General features: G+C 42.9%; 1 pseudogene; it reads right to left on the bottom strand.

Annotated features, from left to right (window-relative positions):
* Positions 1-5,251: 5,251 nt before the first annotated feature.
* On the bottom strand, positions 5,252-6,754 carry LOC148018514 (acetyl-coenzyme A synthetase, chloroplastic/glyoxysomal pseudogene; annotated as a pseudogene).
* Positions 6,755-7,345: the final 591 nt, after the last annotated feature.

Genomic DNA, 7,345 nt, shown 5'->3' with positions numbered 1-7,345 from the left:
AATGCGCAGCAATACGACATCCACCCCCTCTAAACCTGCGCATCCTCCGGATGTGCCAACTATCCAGGATCATTCAACTCCACAAACAGGTCAAGTCCATCTTCTGATTCTAGTAAACCTGTTTCTCCATCAGCTTCATCATCCCAATGAAATTTCTGCCCCTTTCGAAACAGCTGATAGAGAACATCTGCAATATGAGCAAAATGAGGAATCCAAATCATGTAAAATACACAAGCTCCCACAAATCTCCGCACCTCTGAAGTAGTTGAGCAATACTCTGCAATCCTGTTTATGGCATCCACCTTTGCAGGAGAAGGCTTTCTGCCATAGTATCCAACCATATGCCCAACTATGATGACTTCATTAACAGCAAAGACAGATTTCAGCCTTGAAAGTGTCAAATTTACCTCCTCTAATCGTGTCAAAATTTGCTCACAAGCAATCAAGTGGTCAGCCACAAATTGTCTACATCCACGCAAATCAAGACTTTCATTCTTTTCTTCTTCTGCACAACCCTTAATAGGCACATCATCTAGAAAAGGCATGGTAAACTGCGGAATATAGTCTCGAAGAACTCTATGCATAGCATTCATCATATGAGCAACTGAGTTTGTAGCACCTTGAGGCAAGGTACACATCCTCACAAGACCAATAGGTGTCCGCATAGTAGTAATATCTCTGCTTTCCAAGGCAAGCTGAAACTGAACATAACCTGAATACAAGTCACCTAGTGAATAGATGGCTCGTCCTGCAAAAGTCTCAGCAAATTCATCCACAATTGGACCTGTACCCACATTCCTGATTGTCACTTTGTTCACGGGCTGCATATCCTGAATAAATCTTAAAGTACCATTCTTCTTTGGTACAGTAAACCATCTGTTAGAATAAGGTGCAGAAGAGGGTTCCAAAATCCCCATTTTAATCTTTTCATTCAGCAACTCTATCAGCTTTGGCAAGTGTGCTTTAGGCACAGGTATAGGACGTATATTCCATGGTACATGAGGAACAGTGAAGATGACCATAGGTGCAACCAATTTGGGACGCCAATTTCATGTGAAAAGAAAGCAAATGCCTTACCATGATGTCCAAGCATCTCTCTAAAACATTCTTTTTCCACTGGAAGCAAAAAATCATCATTTCCAATCTTCAATTCTGCAAGAGTTTCAGCTGTAAACTTATGTCCAATATTTGCAGGATCCCTCAACATAGGCTGCTTCATAGCTTTCTCAATCTGCTCATCACTATCAGAAGGAAGCGGGCCTGCAACCGGCTTAACCTTCTTATCAACTGTTTTATATTTTGTGTCAACCTTGGCATCATTCAAGCACTCTTTCCTTTGCTGCAATTTCTGCAAATTTTTAGCATCTTTCAACTCTGTTGGCTGAAAAATTTCAGCCTTTAGCTCTATGGACTGCATGGGTGCAGCCTGAAACTCTTTATGCAGAAATTTTTCTGCATTCAACTCTGTTGGCTGAATGAATTCAGCCCTCGGCTCTATGGACTGCATATATGCATCCTGAAACTCTGTATGCAGAAATTTTTCTGCATTCAACTCTGTTGGCTGAATGAATTCAGCCCTCTGCAATTCTATTAGCTGCTCAAGATCAGCCATAAATTCAGTTTGCTGAGTTTTCTCAGCCTCTAACTGTGTTTGCAGCATAAAACCAGAAATTTCCTGAAACATATCCAAGGTTTGCACAGGTATGATCTTTGAACCCTTGCATACATCAGTTTTCAGCATTGCTCTCATCTCAAACAATGTATCTGCATAAGACATCCCTTCATACAATCCATCTACATGCTCTTCTGCTTGCAAAATACCTGCATTCTTCAACTCTTTCTCCTTACGACCAATGTACTGCCTGGCAGCTCTAGGCAAATCTGAAATTTTCTGATAACTCACTGAACTATCTGAAGTAAACCCAACAAAGTTATTGGAGAAAGACTGGCTGCCAGGAGGCGAGATCTCCTCTTTTCTCCGCTCCGTACCACTGGCGTCTCGCAAGACAGCGGTACCTAATGAAAATCCAACTCCTTCGCAGGTAGTGGTGCCTCACGCAAGGAGTCCCTGTTTCTCGGATGATTTACCCCAACAGTCATAAACTGAACAGCTCGCATACCATCTTTACTGCGTATCCGCGCATAAGCTGATCCGTCATCCATCACTTTTGTTTCCATTCTTGCTTCTGTAATGAAAGGCTGTCCAAGAATAATCGGATAAGAGCATGAATCCTGAACAAAGCAATGATAATCCTCTTCAACATTACCAATAGAAATTCTGATACTCGGACAAGCAGCATACATATCACCAGAAGTATTATTGGCGGCTCTCATGCGCCAGCCATGCTCTGCATCCATAGGCCACTTGCCACTCTCATAAACACCTCGAGCAATAAGATTAATCTCAGAACCATGATCAACTAAAGCAATCAAGGGAATTTGTTTCTCTCCAATCCTTACCACTGTCTCAGTGGTTGCTCTAGCCCAATGACTTCGTGAAAAATGGCTGCGAGGAATGAGAATAGGGGTCTCATCATCTTCATACTGCATAGGCTGCACTATTTTCTCCGATTGCGGATTAACAGAAGCATTCTCAACCATCACTGCATCATCATGCTCTTTCCCAAGAGCTCCATGCCACAATCCCTGTAAAGCAGGTCCTTCCATCGCATGCCGTTTCCTCCGCAAAAGATCCTGCATCTGATCCTGTATTTCTCTTCTAGCAATCCCAAGAGCCTCTCCAACAGTAAAAGTGACTTCACTATTCAAAATTCTTTCATGAAAAATCTTACTCATATCCGTTTGCATATCAAGGTCTGACAAGAGCTTGAATCCTGGCTCTTTTCTTGGTTGCCTCTTTTCCTTCTGCTTGTCTTCCATTGGTTGATCAGAACCTGTTTGAGCTGGAGAATTTGGCATAGGTGGAGCTGTAACAGGTGGTGAAACAAAGTCACCCCCTCTAGTCTTTTTGGAGGAGCTAGGACCCTCCTCATCTCTTCTTCTCTTTTCCTCAACCATGGCATCTAAACCCTGCGTTTTAGCCATATAAGCAAAAATAGAATACCTGTCAACAGGAGAATCCCATCCTGTTTCTCCTCGGATACTAGAGCCCACACAAGTCATAGTAGAAGTTTGAACTTTCCCTCTTCTCGCTATCTCCAAGGCAGAAGACCATAAAGCAGAGTCTCCATCAGATTTCTGCTCAAGCTGGACTCCAAAAGCTGAAGCATCTCCTCTAACACTCACATAAGCTGATCGCGCAGCCATATCATCAACAAGCTTCTTCATACCTCCCTTACCAAAGTTCGTGTCAAGAGGAGCGCCAGTCTCTGTCAGCCATATCTTCCCATCTTGTCCCCAGAACACTACATTCTTCTTTCATGCTTCCTGAAAAGCATCACAATCTCTGCAGTGCTGGTGCTCTGTACTATCACACCAAATACATCGTCGCCCTTTCCTTTGACCAGCTAGAAACGCAGTCACTGGAGCAGGTGCTACAGCAGGTACTGACATAAGTTGCTCCTTTAACTTACCAACTTCAGCTTTCACTGCTTCGATCGTCAAATCCGCCAAGCCTTTAATAACATCATCTACAAATAAGGGCACTGGAGCAGCAGGAACTGGTGGATTCACAACAGTTGGAGTAGGCTTAGGCAAAGAAGTTGCAGCAGGGATAGAAGAAGAAGTCTCCAAGGATTTTTCAGGAACTGATCCTGTGTTTCGATGCAATCTGACTCTCCTGCGCTGCTTCTTGACAAGAGCATTCACAGCATCAATGACATGTCTCCACTCAGTCTTTAAACCTGAATCAGTAGCTTGATCTTCCAAAAGATCATCCAACTTTTCCTGCAAATCAGCATCTGCAGCTTGCAAAAATAACTCCACTTTCTGCATCTCCAAAGCTTGATGTTCAGTCCCATCCAACTGATCATAACGGCTTTCAAACTCTCGCAGAAGTGCGGTAACAGAAAGTCCCTTATTAGGCATAGAAACCCATGCTAAAAAATTCCTGCGATTCATAAGACCTGTATCCTCCAGGAAATATTCATCTTTTAATGCCTTTTTAAATTCAGCCCAACCTGCATGTGCCTCTTGAATTTCTGCAATTCGACCTTCAAGAGCGCGCACCACGATCCGCAAGAAGTAGCGGCTCCAAACATCTTGAGAAACCCCAAAAAACTTCATCTTTTCTTCATACGAATGCAGGTAAGTTGACACTTGCTGGCCATTAAACTGCTTCATCTCCTGTTGGACAGCTTTCAAGGCATCCATAGCATCACTGTCTCGTTTTGCATGAACTTGCTGCTGCATATACATGGTAAATGACTGAAACAGGTTCTTCATGACATTATCATCTGTCATCTCTTCTTGCGAGTCTCCCATCTTGCTGATGACGCAGCACTTTCACATCGGGTTCACCAGAAATGTCGAAGAGTTCGTGCAAGAGTTGCAGAACACGGGGTTCAAGGTACAGCAAGAAATGAGGCTAACAAGAAGAACTCAAATATTGGATGTCAAAATTCACTATATCCCTTGTCAAAATCATAGAGTTACAACAAAGAAAGTGAGCAAACCCATGTTCTTGATATGCTGTCATAATCATAGAGTTACAACAAAGAAACTGAGCAAACCCATGTTCTTGATATGCTGTCATGAACAGTTTTGGTATTTCAACAAGTGATCCTCTCTTTGGTAACCAAAGATCCTTTTATTTTATTTCAATTTCCACTCTTCCTTAGGTTTTAAAACAGTTTAGAGTGATCTGTAACCAAGCTGGACAGAATGGTTCTCCTTCTACAAGCTCTGATTCATCTTCATCAACAACTGTTGCCTTTAACCGCAATACATTTGCACAGAATTAGAGATAGATTCCACATGATTCAGTAGAACATAGCACAATCGGTTCTTCAAAAAAAAACAATAAGTGGCCAAAATCAGCAGCAATTCCCTGATTGTATTTATCTAAATCCTTCGGCTATGTGTTGATGAAGAAATTCAGAATTTCTCTTCAGTCCAGGAAAGCTGTCATCTTTGAGCTTCGGAGAAAGTTAGGGGATAATCTCCTCATCAATGAATATTCCAATTACTGTGAACTTAATAAACTTCCCATTGTTCTCAAGTAGAGTTTGTGAGTTGCAGTTTCTGTAGTTCCAAGTGTTCTCGTTTGAATTCAAACCCGTTCCCTCAAACCTTCATCTATTTGTAGTTCATCTTCAGCTGAAATTTTTTTTACAAGAAAGAATAGGTACAACATTTCATCGCATCAATACTTCAAAGAGAATACAAATTGGATGATTGGAATGTGCCCCAACTGCCCTTGAGGAATTTAAATTTGATCTGTAAACCCCCAAAATACTGCATCCAGGTTTCAGTTTTTCACACATCAGTGAGATCAATAAGTTCTTGAACGACTCCAGGTTCAGCCAAAGTGCTGATATCACCGAGCTCGTCAAGTTGTTTTGAGGCAATCTTGCGGAGTATTCTTCGCATAATTTTTCCACTTCTTGTCTTTGGAAGAGATGGTGCCCAGTGAATCTTGTCAGGTGCTGCAAATCCTCCTATCTGTGTGCGCACTGCATGCTTGAGACTTGAACGGAGTTGCTCACTGTAACGAATGCCCTCTCTTAAAGTCACGAAGGCATAGATGGCCTGTCCTTTGACCTCATGTTCAACCCCCACAACTGCTGCTTCAGAGCAGTCTGGATGAGATACAAGAGCTGATTCAACTTCCGCAGTCCCAATACAATGTCCACTCACATTAATGACATCATCCACTCGGCCAGTTAGCCAATAATAACCATCCGCATCCTTGTTGATATGGGTCAATCCTCAAACTTTCCATGCGAGCCAGGCTTCACGTTCCTTAATTCTCACACAAGACGAGCCTTTCCCCTCGCAAGACAAATTTCACATTCCTTTGATATCTATTACCTTGACGAGAGACTGGACCTTTCATATCCAATAGGATGCCATTGTGATCAGCTGCCACTGATGCAATCACTGGGATTGCGCCAGATTCCAAGATGTCATCAAGATTGCCTGTCTTCCATGGATGCTACCTCCAACAACGCAGCAGTCTCTCCCTCCCCCTTGACTTCGACATCAGAAGGCATCAGATCACTCTCATACTCTTCATCCTCCGTTCCGTCGCCATCAAAGCCAAAGGAGTCAAATTTATGTCAGAGGCTTAAACCTTTGTCCGGTTAGACAAAGAAGAAAAAAGAATCAGTCAAGGCATGATGCTCCAAGGTCCCTGCAGACGGACGGCTTAAGTCCTTCATAGTTTCCCTTCTTCCAAAGCTTCTTCAGTTCTGCAATTTTATGTCCAGTGCGGGAGACAGAATACACGCACGCCGACAGAGGCCTCTTCTTTTAATTTTCTTCCCCTTCGTATCGCCCTGCTTTTTCTCTCCTTTCTCCCCCAATTAGCATTGCCCCTTCCCTCCTTTTCGTCACACTCTCCTCTTTTCCCTCCCTTCTTAGCATTTGAAATCCCTCATTAGCAGCACTGTCGTCAAGTCTCTTTGCCAATAATGGCATGAAAATCTCTCACCAGCATTGGATAAGGGTGAGATCCAATTACGGACCTTAAAATATAATGTGTAGTCTCTTCATTTATAATCAAGTATCTTATTGCTTCTGATGCCACATCTTTCAACGTACCTGTACCAAACTGGACAGCACGTACCTCAACTCCAAAAAGTCTCATTCTGAATACTTTAAGAGCCTGTCGTTCCATATCTTTGGCGCCCATGTAAACAACACATTGTAACCCAAAACAAGCACACACTGTAACAGTGATAACTCCATGCTTCTCATAGCACATTTCAATGCTTAGCCTCCTTCTTTCCAACTCCTGGATGTGGTTATCATTAGGTATTTTTGATGTAGCTGGAGAAGGAGAAGACAAAGTCCTAACATGTTCACCAGCATCAGTTGTGCTTTCCACTCAACCTTGCTCAACATAGGCTGAAAGCATCTCATCATATTCGCCACTTTTGTCTCCAACTCCTCCCCACTATACTTATACGCATAAAATAAATGTTATCACAACAACTAAGTATGTACAAAGTACCAAATCCCATGCACAACTTTTAGGTGGTTTACACACTTCGAATGCGCAGCAATACGACACCGTAGTCGCGGCTTTTCCATTTACTTGGGAGATTTTACACTTTGGGGCCAATTCTGAGCTTGGAATGTGTCCTTCACTCCTCTCGGAGAACTCCTTGGTGCGGGAGTTCCCTACGCCTCGTCTTGACTTTCGCAATCTCCTTGTCAACTAGAGGCAATCGATGGAGAGGTTACGGGACTCGCAATGGGGAGAGAGGGTACTCCAGCCTTT

Source organism: Lygodium microphyllum, chromosome 21 (genome assembly GCF_053477565.2).
Source record: "Lygodium microphyllum isolate KBCC chromosome 21, Lygodium_microphyllum_v1.1.10, whole genome shotgun sequence".
In the NCBI taxonomy this organism is placed as follows: Eukaryota; Viridiplantae; Streptophyta; class Polypodiopsida; order Schizaeales; family Lygodiaceae; genus Lygodium; species Lygodium microphyllum.
Note: the sequence above shows the minus strand (reverse complement) of the source record. Positions and strands in the feature narration are given on the sequence as shown.